Below are 14,243 nucleotides of genomic sequence, written 5' to 3'. Positions count from 1 at the left end.
CCGGGTTAGCATAGATTAGATGTGCTATTTTTCATTAGATTACAATAGCATAGATTTAGTTTAAAAGTTTGAATTAGATTAGCTTTAAGTATTCTTAGATCAACAACATCCAACTCTGCACACACACACACCCTTAGATTGGGAAACTGGTCCCATTATCCCTAGTCGGACCCGCTATACCAAACGGATAAGGAGCTGCCAACAAAGGTCCGGACCGGGTGGGTATCCCCCTTGTTGTCGACCCGATTTTCGGGGCTTCAACATATTTGGTGCCAGAAGGAGGGCCTGAACATAGTGTCTGTTGGAATGGTTTTCAATTGTAACATTTGAATTAGGATGGCTACTCACAAACTTCCCATTTGGAGTTGCATCCATGTTCGTGCCTCTTCCAACACTCCACCTGAAGTGCTAAGACTCTTGTCTCAAGGAAAATTCAATGGTAAGAATAATTCTTCTGCTTTTAATCATGCTCTTAAATTTATTCAAATAGTTTCAAGTTCAAACGTTCAAAGAATTGATGAAGGCGTTTTATGCAGAATTTTTACTCTTACATTCACGGCGGAAGCTAGAAAATGGTGTAAAACCCTCCCAGTTGCCTCAGTTCACAGCTGGGACCAATTCGTCAAGACTTTCATTTGTAAATTTGATTGTTATGACTATGACCAGGTATATGATGAAATTGATTATCTATGGAAACAAGATGAATCTGTTAGGGATTTTAATATGCGATTTCATCTTAATTGTCTAGAGTATGATCTTGAAAGTGAAATCACGGATGAAGAATCTTTAGATTATGCTGAGCATTCCCTGCCTCCTATGTCCGATCCAGCAGAATTAGTCCAAGTTGTGTCTCATTTTCTTCTAATATGAATGAGAATTCCAATTTGAATATACAAATCACTCATGATGGAGAAGGTTCCCAAAGCCTAGGAGACATGCATGCTCTAATGCAAGAAGACGAAAGCGAGAATGATGGAGGAAAGCCTGCCTTGGAACCAGGAGATGAATTTGATACAAGGTTAGATAATATCATTGCAAGTCAGCAAATGCAGATGCCAAGGTTAGAACAACAAACTAATTCTCTTTCGAAAAATATCAGTACACAAAGGTATGATTTAAAGCCCGATGTCTATGATGAATCTGATGAACAAAGATTTTTCCACGATGATATTTTCAAATGCATTGTTCCAGAATCACATTTTTCTCTTTATCCTGATGTTTTTAGTGATGATAATTTTTCCCCTCTCAATATTAAAGATATCTCAAAAGGTACAAAGGATTACTCAAATAAGTCATCATTAGGTTTTCAAGATAAAAGGACAGCTATAGAACATCCTTTGATCATTTTCAAACAAGAACCACTTGACCTTCCTTGTCTGAAAATATTCAATCAAAAAGAGAAATCTAGGGAAACCTGTAAGATCATTTATGATAGCTACTTTGATGACAATGATGTTGTTGATTTATCTCAAGTAACTCAACAAAGCTCAGATAATGAGAGATATTCTAATTTAAGAATCATATCGGTCAATCCTCATTCCAAAGTAAAGGATCATTTGCATGATTTTACTATCCAAGACAATACCCCAATCTATGATTCATATCATGAAGAAACCCCCATGCCTGTTCAAAATCATAACTTGTCTTCTGATTCACAAGACGGAATTCGAAATTGCTCGGATCCCATAATTTTGGCCAGTTCTTGTGGAAAAGAAGATATTTCAAGTCAATCCCAGTTGTGTTGTAACATTATTTGTACAGATAATCATTTCATTCTTTCTCACTTGCACTCATTTTGTACAAAATCGGATTGTGTTTTAAATTTTCAGACTTTTGATAGATTACTATGGTATACTGAGCACCTTATCAAAGAACATTCGAAAGATGTGCTACCATTTTGGAAAACTCGATTGTGTCAAGGAAGTATAGAACTTTTTCAATTCCAAGATCAATCAATATCAGACTTCCTTAAAAAAATTATATGTCCTCCAAGACATCATCGACGAAAGAAAGTATTTTTGGAAACTTGCCAGCAATTCGCGTTAATAGATAAATCTCTTGTCACAAATTTCTATCTATTCCTCATTAATTTATTTAGTGATTTATATATGGAAACTTTCCTTTTACAAGAAATTTCTAAAAGCTTGACTCTTACGCCTAATGGATTACAGGCCATTAAAACTGAAAAATCATATTCGCAACCTGGCTTGTCATCTTTCCTATTACATGATCACCAATCCATAACAGAAATTCATCCCGATTTTTATGATCCAATAGGTATCCAATTGGACAGAAGATTTCATAAGAAAGAAATTTCAGACAGGATTTCGACTGAAGTTACACTTTCTAATTTCACATCCAGTGTTCAAAATTCAAGAAAAGCTTTGTTCTCAACACTGATGTTTAAAAGGTACATACGTGTAGGAATAAAAATGAAAAGATGGTTCCACTAGAAATATCATTTTACCTAGTTAATTTTTCTGTGTATAATTAGAATAGGAGTAGGAGTAATTTAGCTAGGTTATTAGGTGGATAATTTGGTTTTTAAGTATTGGTAGGCAAAATAAGAGAAGAGATAATCCCTATTATGTACATAAACCTAGGGAATTTCAACCTCTCATTTCTTTGAATGTTTTTGTTTCCTAATAAAATTTGATGTGGTTAACAGCATTTGTCATTTACTAAAGACACCATTTCTCTATCAGATTTTGAACTTTTTCTTGTATAAATAGCAATTTTTTTTTTTAGAAACTTGATCTTTATTATTAATAGATATAGTTAAAAACTTTAAACCAGATGTGATACTAGTTTCAACTTCCAAAAAACTTGACGAAAGAAATCTTAGTGAAGAAATTGTTTTATATTAGTACAATGAAAGGTATCAATAACAAAATAAGGATCCCCTGTAGAAACAACCATTTCCAAAAAAAAAAAAAAAAAAAAAAAAAAACTCTATTATTGTCGTCCAGAAGTTTCTTAAGGAAAGCGATGATATCCTCCCTGTTAGAGAAAATCACAGCATTCAGAGAGACAATCCAAGAAACACTATATCTCAAAGAATAAGAGGTCTCATCACGAGCCGACTTATCATAATCACAGATACTATAAACTTTGCTGACTTTGCCATTACTGTCCACCAAAATAGGGCAACGAGTTAAGATTATTAAAATCAGAAGACAAAAGTGTAAATCAAGTGAATGACTGTGTCATAATTTGGCTACCAAACCAAGACATTGTTCTTTAAGAATAAAAAAGGAAAAAGTGTCAATCTGGATTTTTCTTTGAAGGTTGTAGATCACCTTAAACAAGATAAAGGATCATTACTGGGTAATAGGTAACCTTGTAAAGGCTATGGATGCCTGCTGGAAGCAGAGGCTCTACCTGCGAAAAAGGAGCATATTTAAAAACGCTGCTACACAAGGAAGACTTTATTTTTATCTTTACAAGAACAAGTAATGGCTGGTGTAAATGCAAGGACAAGCTAAGGAAACAAACAATTAAAAAAGAAAAGTTGAAACAAGATATCATTGACAGTTTGGAGTATAATATGCTTTATCTTTTTATAATAAAGTTTAATTTTTTGAATTTTTTTTTTGTTGTTTCGGAAGTTTGAAAAATTCAATAGAAAATGCAAAGATAACTGGTTCTCCCAAGTGAATCGCCAATTGTTGTGGCTAGCAACAACCCCCCCCCTTTTTTCATTTAAGTGTTGTCCAAAATACTAAATGAATGGGGACCCTTAGTTAAAATTTAGGAAAAGCAAGAGTTTCCTTTCTTCAAAATAAGGTTACCATCGTAAACTTAGGAAGATCTTTTGAATATTTTAAAACCTAAGTCTATGATAAGGGAAAAATCTTTAAAGCCGTGTTACAAAAAAGGATAGGAAGTGCCTCCATTTCGCTATAATATTGGTATGTACAAGATCCTCATGCTAAGCAATATATCGCATCGCAATAAAGTAACACTCATAACGGAAAAACTTCAAGATTTACCGATCTGTGATAACACCGATCGCAAGATCGCATATCACAGAAAATGAGCTGACAAGATTTGGCAAGCATAAAACTTCTGCGATCTGTGATGTTGCGATCGCTGCGATGTTATATCCGTGTGTTTGCGTGATCTGCGATGATGCGATCTGCGACAGCGCGATCTGCGATGTTACGTAGGCAAATCGTAAAATCACTTCATTACAAATCCTTCGGGCACGCTATTCAAGGAAAGCCACTTACCATAATCTGACTCAAGATCATGCAATTTTAATGATAGTAAAGGGATTAGTTGTCAGCTATTAAATGAAATGTAGACGCGTGCTTTTGTAAAGAATTACTTCACGTAAGGTGGCATATTTGATATATCTGCTGCATTTAAAACTCTCCCATCACCTTTCTCGATCAGTCATTTCCATTTCACTTGTGAGCTGCAGGAACGGAGAACGAAAGATGATAAACAACCATACGCAGGAAGAAATGGGAAAGAAAAATAGAGCTCAGGGCTCTGAGGCAAAGGAAAAGACGAAGGAAATGGTGCCTTTGTATACAGACACAGCCTGTAACAAAGATGCAGGGATATCAACGTGGGAAAGCATGTACAGACTGCTTGAAGAGGAGAATCCCAGAATAATGAAGGTTACTGCTGTCGCGGGATCACAATGCTCTTCCGAAGTGTCCTTAGAAGAGCTAGCATGCTCATTTCTTTATCGGATAGCAGCACGACCCAGAATTCTACCATATATGGATATGATCAAGTGGATACTTGACATGCAGACATGAACGACAGACAATTCAAGATTCAAGGACAAGGGCTCATCGGATCATTCGCTACACAAGAGTTAAAGCTTATGTATCATCTTCCTGAACCGCAGGCGATTTACAATGCACAATTCGTTAAGAAATTTGTGGCGGAGAACCCAGACCTATCGGAGACTACCAAATATTGGTCCGGAAAAGAGGAACTGCTCAAGAAAGACAAAAACGGTATGTACAGCACAGGTTCCCTCACCTCTCCGTATTGTTTTGCTGCGGCCATGCTTTGTAGATTATTTGGGATGCCAGATATCAATAAGTTTTCGTCTGAATGGTGACCATTAATAAATGCTGCCAAAAATGCCGATATTATGGATTGGGCCAAGATCTTTTCTGATAATCTATACACGGCTATTATCAATTACCGGTCTAAGAGATCCTTTTCTCAAAGGATCTATCCTCCTTTTTATCTATCCGCATATATTATGGATTCTATTTTTTATATGTCTAAATTTCCCATTACGGGTTGGAAATGGACTACCCAGGACCCATTACCTATCCATGTTTATCATAAGATACTGTGGGATTCTCATTTCATCCCACATTTCTACCAGATTTGTCACGGGCTTATCTTACCCTTGTATAGAATGATGTATGACGAAGACCCCCCGAGGTGCTCACCCGAGGCACAGATAGATATCATCCCCATCGCAAGATGGTTCGGGGAAGAATGGTTCACCTATATTAGAGTATTTGGAAGCACCGTCCCTCCTCATGTCCTGCCCTTGTATATTCTTGACAAACTGCTGGCTCGAGAAATTGCTTATCAAACCTGCTCAGAAGGCGGCCTAACTAAGGACCTAAAAGACAAAAAGAAGGCCATATGGCCTCAGTTTCCTGTAGCTTGTGGGGCCTTTTCATTGTTCGATGTAGGTCACGCATTCACCGAAGTGGAGAATGTGACATGTCTACAATTATTTAAATTCCCAGCAAGGCCATTTGACCCTAATGAAGTTGCTCAAGATTTCACAACGAATGTCAAAATAAAGGTATTCGTTGGAAAGAAGGATTTATTTGATGATTTATTTCAGAATAAACGCTCACTCCAGGAAATTTTGCGGGAAGCTCAGTCAAAATTGTCTCCAGATGACCTCCAAAAATTCATGGTATACAGGGAAAGAAGACTGGCCAGTGTTCCTTTAGAAAAGCTGCGACTGCCTGCCAGAGAACCGACTCCAAGCGTTAGCCTCAGTGGGAACTCAAGCACTTCCAGATCTAAATCTAACACTGCGCAAGGAGTACCTGAAAATTCTAAAGGTTCTAGAAGTGACCAAGGCAAGAACGAAGAAACAGCTAAGGACGCGGCTCAGTCAAGTGTAATGTTGCAACATCATGTTATCGCCTCTCCGCCAAGAGATGTCCCTCCTCTCCTCATTAAAACGCCACCCATCATGACAGAGTTAGACAAAGAATGGGAAACCTTCAACGAGCTGATCAATCTTGAAGGGCAAGCCCCAAGAACGCCTGTGAGCAATACACAGGTAGCATAAGAAGTGGTTTCGACCATAGTCAACAGTGTCACAGAAACAGAGCACATTCCTATCGCTCCACCTTCTGAGCTTCTATTTAATGTAGAAGAAATTCCTCCACTGGACGTATTCTATAGTCCCCAACATAAAGCAGTAGTAAGAAGACATAGAAACAAAAGAAAACTAGAAAATACACTGTCACAAGATGCTGAACAATTGGAGGTCTTATGGAAAGACCCCAACAATAACCCATTTGAAAATCTCACTAAGTTGTCTCAGATTGCAGGAGCATATTCTTCTGCAACTATTGACAAGGCATCGGAAGTTCAACAACTATTGAAAGAACAATAAGCTCAAATACAACTACTACAACAACAATTGCAACAAGCCAATGCTAATATTGAAGCTAACAAACAGCTCGAGAAGTTGCAGAAAGACTTTCACCAGATGCAGATAGGCTATCAAAGAAGTCTAGATGAGAAAGGAAAACAATTACAAATTTTCCAAGAAATGCATAAAGATGAGCCTAAGCTTACAGAATTTATTTCAGAGTCTATTGGCTTAAATGAACAACTACTGCAGCAATAGGAAGAGTTGGGACATAAGATATCACAGTGGAGTCATTATTGCGAACTGAGTGATAAAATCACCAATCAAGTGGTAGACTTGCGGAGTGACTATGTGGTTGAAGGGAAAGTACCCCTAGGGTCCTTTGGGCTAAGACTCTACCAGACTGAAAATTGCTTATACAAAGAAACACACACACACAGCCATCTTTTTTACTTTTAAGCAAATTCTAATGTTTAGGGTACATACCTAAGGTCCTACGTTCGAGAAGACCGTTAGGGTGCAAACCCTTCTTGGAGTTCCCTTCTTCTTTCTCTGACCTGCAAGACAAACAAATCAAAGAACACAACAGTACATTTATAGAAGTTTATGTATAAATCATCTTTATGCTATAAAGTTAGTTATAAAAAATCTTTAAGTAACTACTTTCATAAGAATTCAACACAAGAATCTCATAAGCATAAAGAAAGATTATTCGGGAACAAAGACGTGTTTCTTTATATATAAAGGCAAATAAAGTACATATATCGGAAAGATATCACCTGAACACCTTCAGCAGGCTCCAAGCAAGCTTCCTCCCGGATTCGTTCCAGCCTCCAGCCTCCAACAAGAGCTCCTTCCAAGTCTTACTCAATGATGATGTCAAGGATGAATGATCACCAATACACATGGAAACAAGGGTTTCCTATGCAAAATGGGGGAAGTGCAGGATGCACCAAGGACTTCAGACCTGGTCTAAGGGAAAAATCTCAGCATAATAATCTTGCTCTCCTTTCTCTCTCCCCTTGGCCTTCCCTTTGATGTCTTTTTATACCCTCTCCAAAGTAGTTTTTTAGTTAGGAGTTGGTTGGGAACAGTTGGGCCACGGGCACTAACAGGTGATCCAGTAGGTAAACCCGCGATCACAGCCCGAAAAAGAGGAAATTATATTTTTTTTAAGTGTTTTAATAGATACACGCGGGTTGGGTATGACAGACCCGCGTGTACACGCGTTTAACACAGGGCAAAGTCGCGTATAGGGAATAAAACACTGTTTTTTAAATTTTTGGACCAGGTCTGGAAGGAGGGGTTGCCCTAGGCCATAAGTGCAGCATCACAAACCATAAGAGTGAGATTTGGAGCTATAACAGATGCCCCCTAATGTATGAGATCAGAAGGGGAACATGATGGCCGAAATACATTAAGTAAGTACAAGGAAAGGAACTCTGCCGAAAAACCGAGGAGGACTTCACCAGAATTCAGCCTGCCAAGCCACCGAAAGGAGATCAGAAAGAAACACTGTCTGAGGCGGGCATACCCATGCTCAGGAAAAGTAAAGCATGTCCGCATATCAAGTACAAGCGGATCCACTAAGTATACAAGTATAAATGACTGTAAAATACATAATGGATCATCTGATCATAATGAGTAAGTACATGTCTGAATATCACATATAAAACTGTCAATGATGCTGAAAGATGCAACGGATCACTGAAATCAAAGACTGATCCCATAAGGTACCAACTGAACATGATGGAATAGGATGGTACTACACTGCAAACTCAGGTGCCAGCATATAGAATGTCGCCATGACTGACTGTAACATATAAGGTGGAATGGTATCAACTAGCAGCAACAGGAGCAACTGTCAAGTGAACCAATGAATGCTGATACAACCTGAGGTCTTCACCGACCGCCGTGGTACATTTCTACACCATGGGAATAAATGATCTGAAGTCGACCATGTGAGAAATCGTTTGATTACCGGTCATTGATGTATACCGTTAACAAACGCGAGACTACTCACCGATAATGATAATGAGCGTCAAGGTACCCAGTACAATCTAACAAGTGTGAATAGATGAGCTGAAGTCGAACACCTGTAAGAATCTATCAATCAGAAGACAATGATGGTTTCCCACTGTCGATAGCGAGGAATCTGCCACTAATGACTGCAAACCCCAAGGTACTGCCAAATGGACTCTAGATCTTTGCCCCAGAGCAATGAGTCGGAGTCGATAGGGAAAGATCCGCTAGAAGGAAGGCATTAAGGCATCCTCCATCAATCTAGCGCGAGTGTAACCCGTAGGCCAATAATGTGGAAGGAATCGGACGAAAAAGATGTAGTAACCCAACCGAAGTACGTTTCCGGCGTACACAAGATGTGGCTAGCGCACGGCAGAAACCCTCTGAACCAACCAATAATGAAAGCTGACACAGAGGCGAGGTATCCACCAATAGGGTCAAATGGAAACCAAGGTACTGCACGAATCCCAATGTGTGATAATGTATGCTGATGTCGAACACAAGGGAAACCACTCAGTCAAAGACCCATGATACTGATCGATGCTGAGCACAAGGTGACCTATCAATAATGAAAATAGGGCCAGGGTGCGGTCTCTAGGTCTGCCCTCAGAGCAATGTGTCGTCGTCGATAAGGACAAGACCCGCCAGCAAGAAGTCAATGGGGACCTTCTCAAACCGGCACGAGTGAAGGACCAATATAACTGATGTGATGATAGACATGACACTGACAACCAGGGATGGCCGACTGAAAAATGAATCAAGAGACACCGCAGAAAGGCCGACTCAGGCTAACTTCCCTTGAACAAAAGCACGACTCAGTGTGACTATGGGGCAGCATATAATGAATCTGTATAAGTTCGTCATGCAGGAGGCACGAACGAACCCTCCATATGATTGGAAGAGATAACCAATCGGGGGAGAACTGACTCGATAACAAGGTTATGGCTTACCTAAGTCAAACTAAATCCCACCCATGCGGAGGAGACTTTGTTTTGAGTGCTTTGTTCAAGGGCGACACGACTGACTCTAGCTGCCAACAATAAATGGAAGTAATGTCCCTGTTCCCGCTCTTTTTGGAATATTTAATTTTTTTGTCTTTTTCTGATAAGCCGGAAAAAGAATAAAAGAATGCTATGGTACAGTGGAAAGAACGAGTGTCGGTGAAACAGATGATCTAGTTCCTGGGAAAGGAACGTTCCTATGCTCAATGCAGGGAGGTGAAAAACTGGTCAGTGACACTCAGAGGTATGTCCCTTCCACGGATCTGGGTATGTCAAGCTGCAGAGGTCAAGGGTATGCAAGGTTGATTTTTGCAGACGTCATGGTCAAAAGTGGGCTTAAACACGAGTCCAAGTGAAGCCGGCTATAGGCCAAAAGGTGCAAATGGTCAACATGCAATGCAGAAGTACAACTCAACACACATAGGAGCCTCTAGGGTATAAGGCCAGAACGAAGCGAAGAAGCAAAGAAGAATGAGTCTTCAACGCATAAGTCATGGCGGGACTACAGAGGACTCCCGAGCCTACTCAAAACGAAGCAGCATGGGCAAAAAATGTCAGTGAGGTGCTAACTAGGATGCCCATGTAAAAGGATGGCTCTACCATCATGTCATGATTTAAAGAATCGGCGAGTGAAAATGGCTTGCGAACCATAACATGATGGGGTCGACCCTACGGCAGATGTATCGGTCAGATGGAGGCTAGTATGCATAATGCAACGGAAAAATGGTGTCCCTAACCTATATGCCAGTGAGAACACGATACCTGCCATGACGGGTCAGCAGTCATGGAACCGTCTCGAACCGTCGAAAAATGTCCAAAATGTCCTGAAAAACAACTCAATCTCGACATTCCAAGCTCCCAAGTTAAAAGTGACATGAAACCAAACAAAATAAAATTTTGAAAAAATTTTGCATTTTCAAAACTTATAAAAAGAAATTTTGGACTTACCATTTTCACCGTTTGACTTGGAGAGCAAATTGTGGAGCAAAAGGAGCAAACTTTCCCCGTGACTTATTCAACCGTTCAAACTTGCCGAAAACTTCCAGGTAAGCACTAAACTTTTCTTGCAATCAATTGTGATAGTTTTTAGGAAGTTTAATTAATGTTTCACCGTTAGATTTTTGCAAAAAATTGCTCTGCGGCGTACACGCGGGTTGGATGTATATAAATCGCGTATACGACGGCCCTACACGCGACTGTGTATAGGGTAAACCGCGTGTGCGCAGCGAAATTTTTTTATACAAAAAACTAATGGATGAAAATGATTTTTTCTTCCAGGATGACTCTCACATGGCGTGAAAGAGAGCACTCAGCTGTAGATAATGAAGTTATGGACAATGATGAGGCATTAGATGCCTTACGGGGATGCGGATTGTTAAAATTCTTCAAGTTGCCAAATATGAAAGCAAATGTGCGTCTGCTCGAGAGACTTATTGATTATTGGGATGTCGAGGAAGAAGCTTTTATGATTGATCAAATGCCACTCAGGATAGAAGTGGAAGATATATATTTCATCACGGGCCTTTCCCGAAGGGGAGAGGTAGTCCACTCCCGGGGCAGGACCCGGAATAGTCTCAGTGTAGACGACTATGTACAACTTTACTGCCCAGGTCATCGGAAGGTCGGGAGTCAGATCTCGATCCCACACGTGGCGAGTTTGTCACTGCGGATAATCCTGTTCACCATAGCTCGAGTGAACGGGTCATCTTCGCTACATCAGGCATCACGAGTAAACATGAGCGTAGCAGTGGACTGTCTCACCACGGTGTTTGACTGGTGTACTCCTCTACTTGCCAACATGAAGGAGCAGCTTGCTTCTATCAGGAAGGGACAGACCAAGAACTTTGGGTATGGAACCATTTTATGCACATTTTTCTTCGAGAAGGTTCCTGCACTCCGCCCCAGGGTAGCTGTTCCCATCAGTAGTCCACGTGATCCACGTATGGGCCGGTGGGCTGACTTGATGAAACGTCTGGGGGGTGGGGAAGTGCCTAGGAATGCATTCGACGACGACTTTTTTGCTTGGTGGGAGCAACAGATCATCGCCATAGACGACTACCCCTATGCTGGACTGGATTTCCGAGGAGATCCTGACCTAGTGTTACCACCAGACGCAGCATGGGGCGAGATCGGTAAGATTTTTTGATTTTTATGATTTTATGATTTTTAGGATTTTTCAAGCATAATGATGAACTTTGAAAAATATATATTTTTTGATGAGATTCAAATGACTGATATGATGATCATGTTCCAGACATTGGGCCTGTGCGACCAGATGGATTCCCACGGCACGGACGGCGTGGCCGAGGAGCCGAAGAGGCGGCTGCGGATGCGGAAAGGACCCTCGCCAACGTCCAGCGACACTTGGCGAGATTGAGCTATCAAGTACCGATGGCCGAGATAGAGGACCTTCCTCCAGATATGCAGCGTCATGTGGTTGGGATGCCACGTGACTGGGTTCGCGTTTTTCGGCGCGTGGCCAATGCTATAGTTAGTTATTTAGCTGCTCATCCAGAGCCGAGGCATTAGATATGCCTGACATGATTATGGGCATTTGAGTCCCAATTTTGTATATTTTTGGACACACATATGTACACTCGAGACGCTTTGCGATATATATATATATACAGTTTGACTTTTTTATGCATGATTTTATGATGATGAATGATTGATATGCCAGTCTAATGCTTGATTAGCGATAGAATCAGCTAACCAATTTTGAGATCTTGGAATGTGCAAATAATTAATGTAAGTAAATGATCTTTGCAACAACCTCACCCTTAAATATTGGCGATATAATGATGGATCTCTAACCCGATAAATGTTATTTAACTGAGACACTATCAATTGAGAATCAAGATACACTACCAACGAGTCGATCCCATAAGAGATTGCCTCGGATAATAAATTGATAATAGCTGTATACTCGGCCATATTGTTTGAAGCAGGACCGATACACACGCCTCTCGATGTCATCAACTGACCAGTTGGGTAATAAAGTACCCAAGCTGCGGAAGCAAGATTCCGAGTGTGCCGACTAGCACCATCGGCGAATCCAAAATAAACCAAATCATCCATCAACACCTGCCAAAGCAGACCAAAAGTGCTGATATCAGAAAACGCTCGATAAGATATGTACAAATATACATAAAATACAAAGAAGCCATTGCCTGGTAAAACTAAGCAAAACACTTCCTGAGGTAGAGCCCGTCAGGGGGCTCCGCCAACTGACTCCTAGGGATGTTTATAGGTACGACGATCGAACCAATCAATATACTCTCTTCGGCAAATAAATGTGTCGGAGCCAAAGGGACCGTACAAACATCACTAGTCGAACTGGAGGACCGAGATTCTACTTCATGCACAGGGGAATGAAAGTATAACCGACGATGTAAATCTTCCAAAGGTCGATCTACGGCCGTCATTGCTTCGAATATCGCTTCATCCGATGGAAAAACAATATCCGAGCAATCCGATGCAGAGGTGGAATCAGGGGTCCGAAAATGAGCCACATCACCATCTATTTCTTTCCCAGAGGAAATAGTAGAATGGTTATCTGCAGAGTTATCGATAGATTCACATCTAGGTTCTGCTGCAGACATAAGAGATTCTATTTCACCCACCTTGTCGTCACCTGATGTGGTCACAGATGAAGCTAAGGTTCCAGGATTCGAAGAATAAAGAGTTTGGACAAACTCTCTCCGTAAAGGATCCCTGGAGGATGAAATTGTATCTATACCAGCTGTAGGAGGGGGAAGGTTAAACGTACCCATCAATGAAGAATACATCCCGACTCCTAGACTCTCAATAGGCGGACGGGGGTTACCCACTAAAGGAATGGTAGAGTCAGAGTTTGCTTGAGGATCAGCTGGACAATAGTCCAATTGGTCAACCTTAACGATTTTCCCCTCATAAGGAAAGCAAATGACACGAAATAGAGTCGAAACAACGGCTTCCATCTCGTATACCCAGTTCCTTCCTAATAGGAGATTATAATCTAGGTTAGCGTCTATGACTTCTACTTCAATATTAACGACCTTTCCTCCAACACATATAGGAAAAGCCGGGATAATCCCGTACGGTCTATGAGAGTGACCATCAAATGCTGTCAATAGGGTGGGTGAAGGAACAACCGTCGGTGATCCAATGGCCTTCCAACATGACATAGACATGACACACGTGGAAGCTCCCTCATCTACAACCGTCCGGAAAATATTCGTTTTCTGGTAGGTAGACTTTATCTGGAAAGCCATGTGATGAGGAAGTCTCTTTTTGACATTACTCATATCAAAAGAGAGAGCTAAGGAATCACTTGGATCTACTGCCCCCATTGCCAATAGCAAGGCACTTCGTTGAGTAGGACATGTCTGGAGAACCTCTAACGCGGACATAGCACATGGACTCTGAGCCAGATCCTCGACAATGGAGTAATTCTGGGCTGCCCTAATATTAGGGTTGATAGTCGCGCGTTTAGCTGAACCTTTCGGCACCCGAGGTATAGTCTCAACAGAAGGTCGCTCAATATGAAGTGGGTTGTTAGTTTCGGGAACTGATTTACCCTTAGAATTTTCACCTTCACCATAATCGCGTGACCGTGTGGCCACATTAGCGTGAGC

This window comes from Pinus tabuliformis, chromosome 6 (assembly GCF_031772625.1).
Source record: "Pinus tabuliformis cultivar Carrire ecotype Pingquan chromosome 6, CPIR1, whole genome shotgun sequence".
NCBI lineage: Eukaryota > Viridiplantae > Streptophyta > Pinopsida > Pinales > Pinaceae > Pinus > Pinus tabuliformis.
This window is presented reverse-complemented; position numbering follows the sequence as displayed.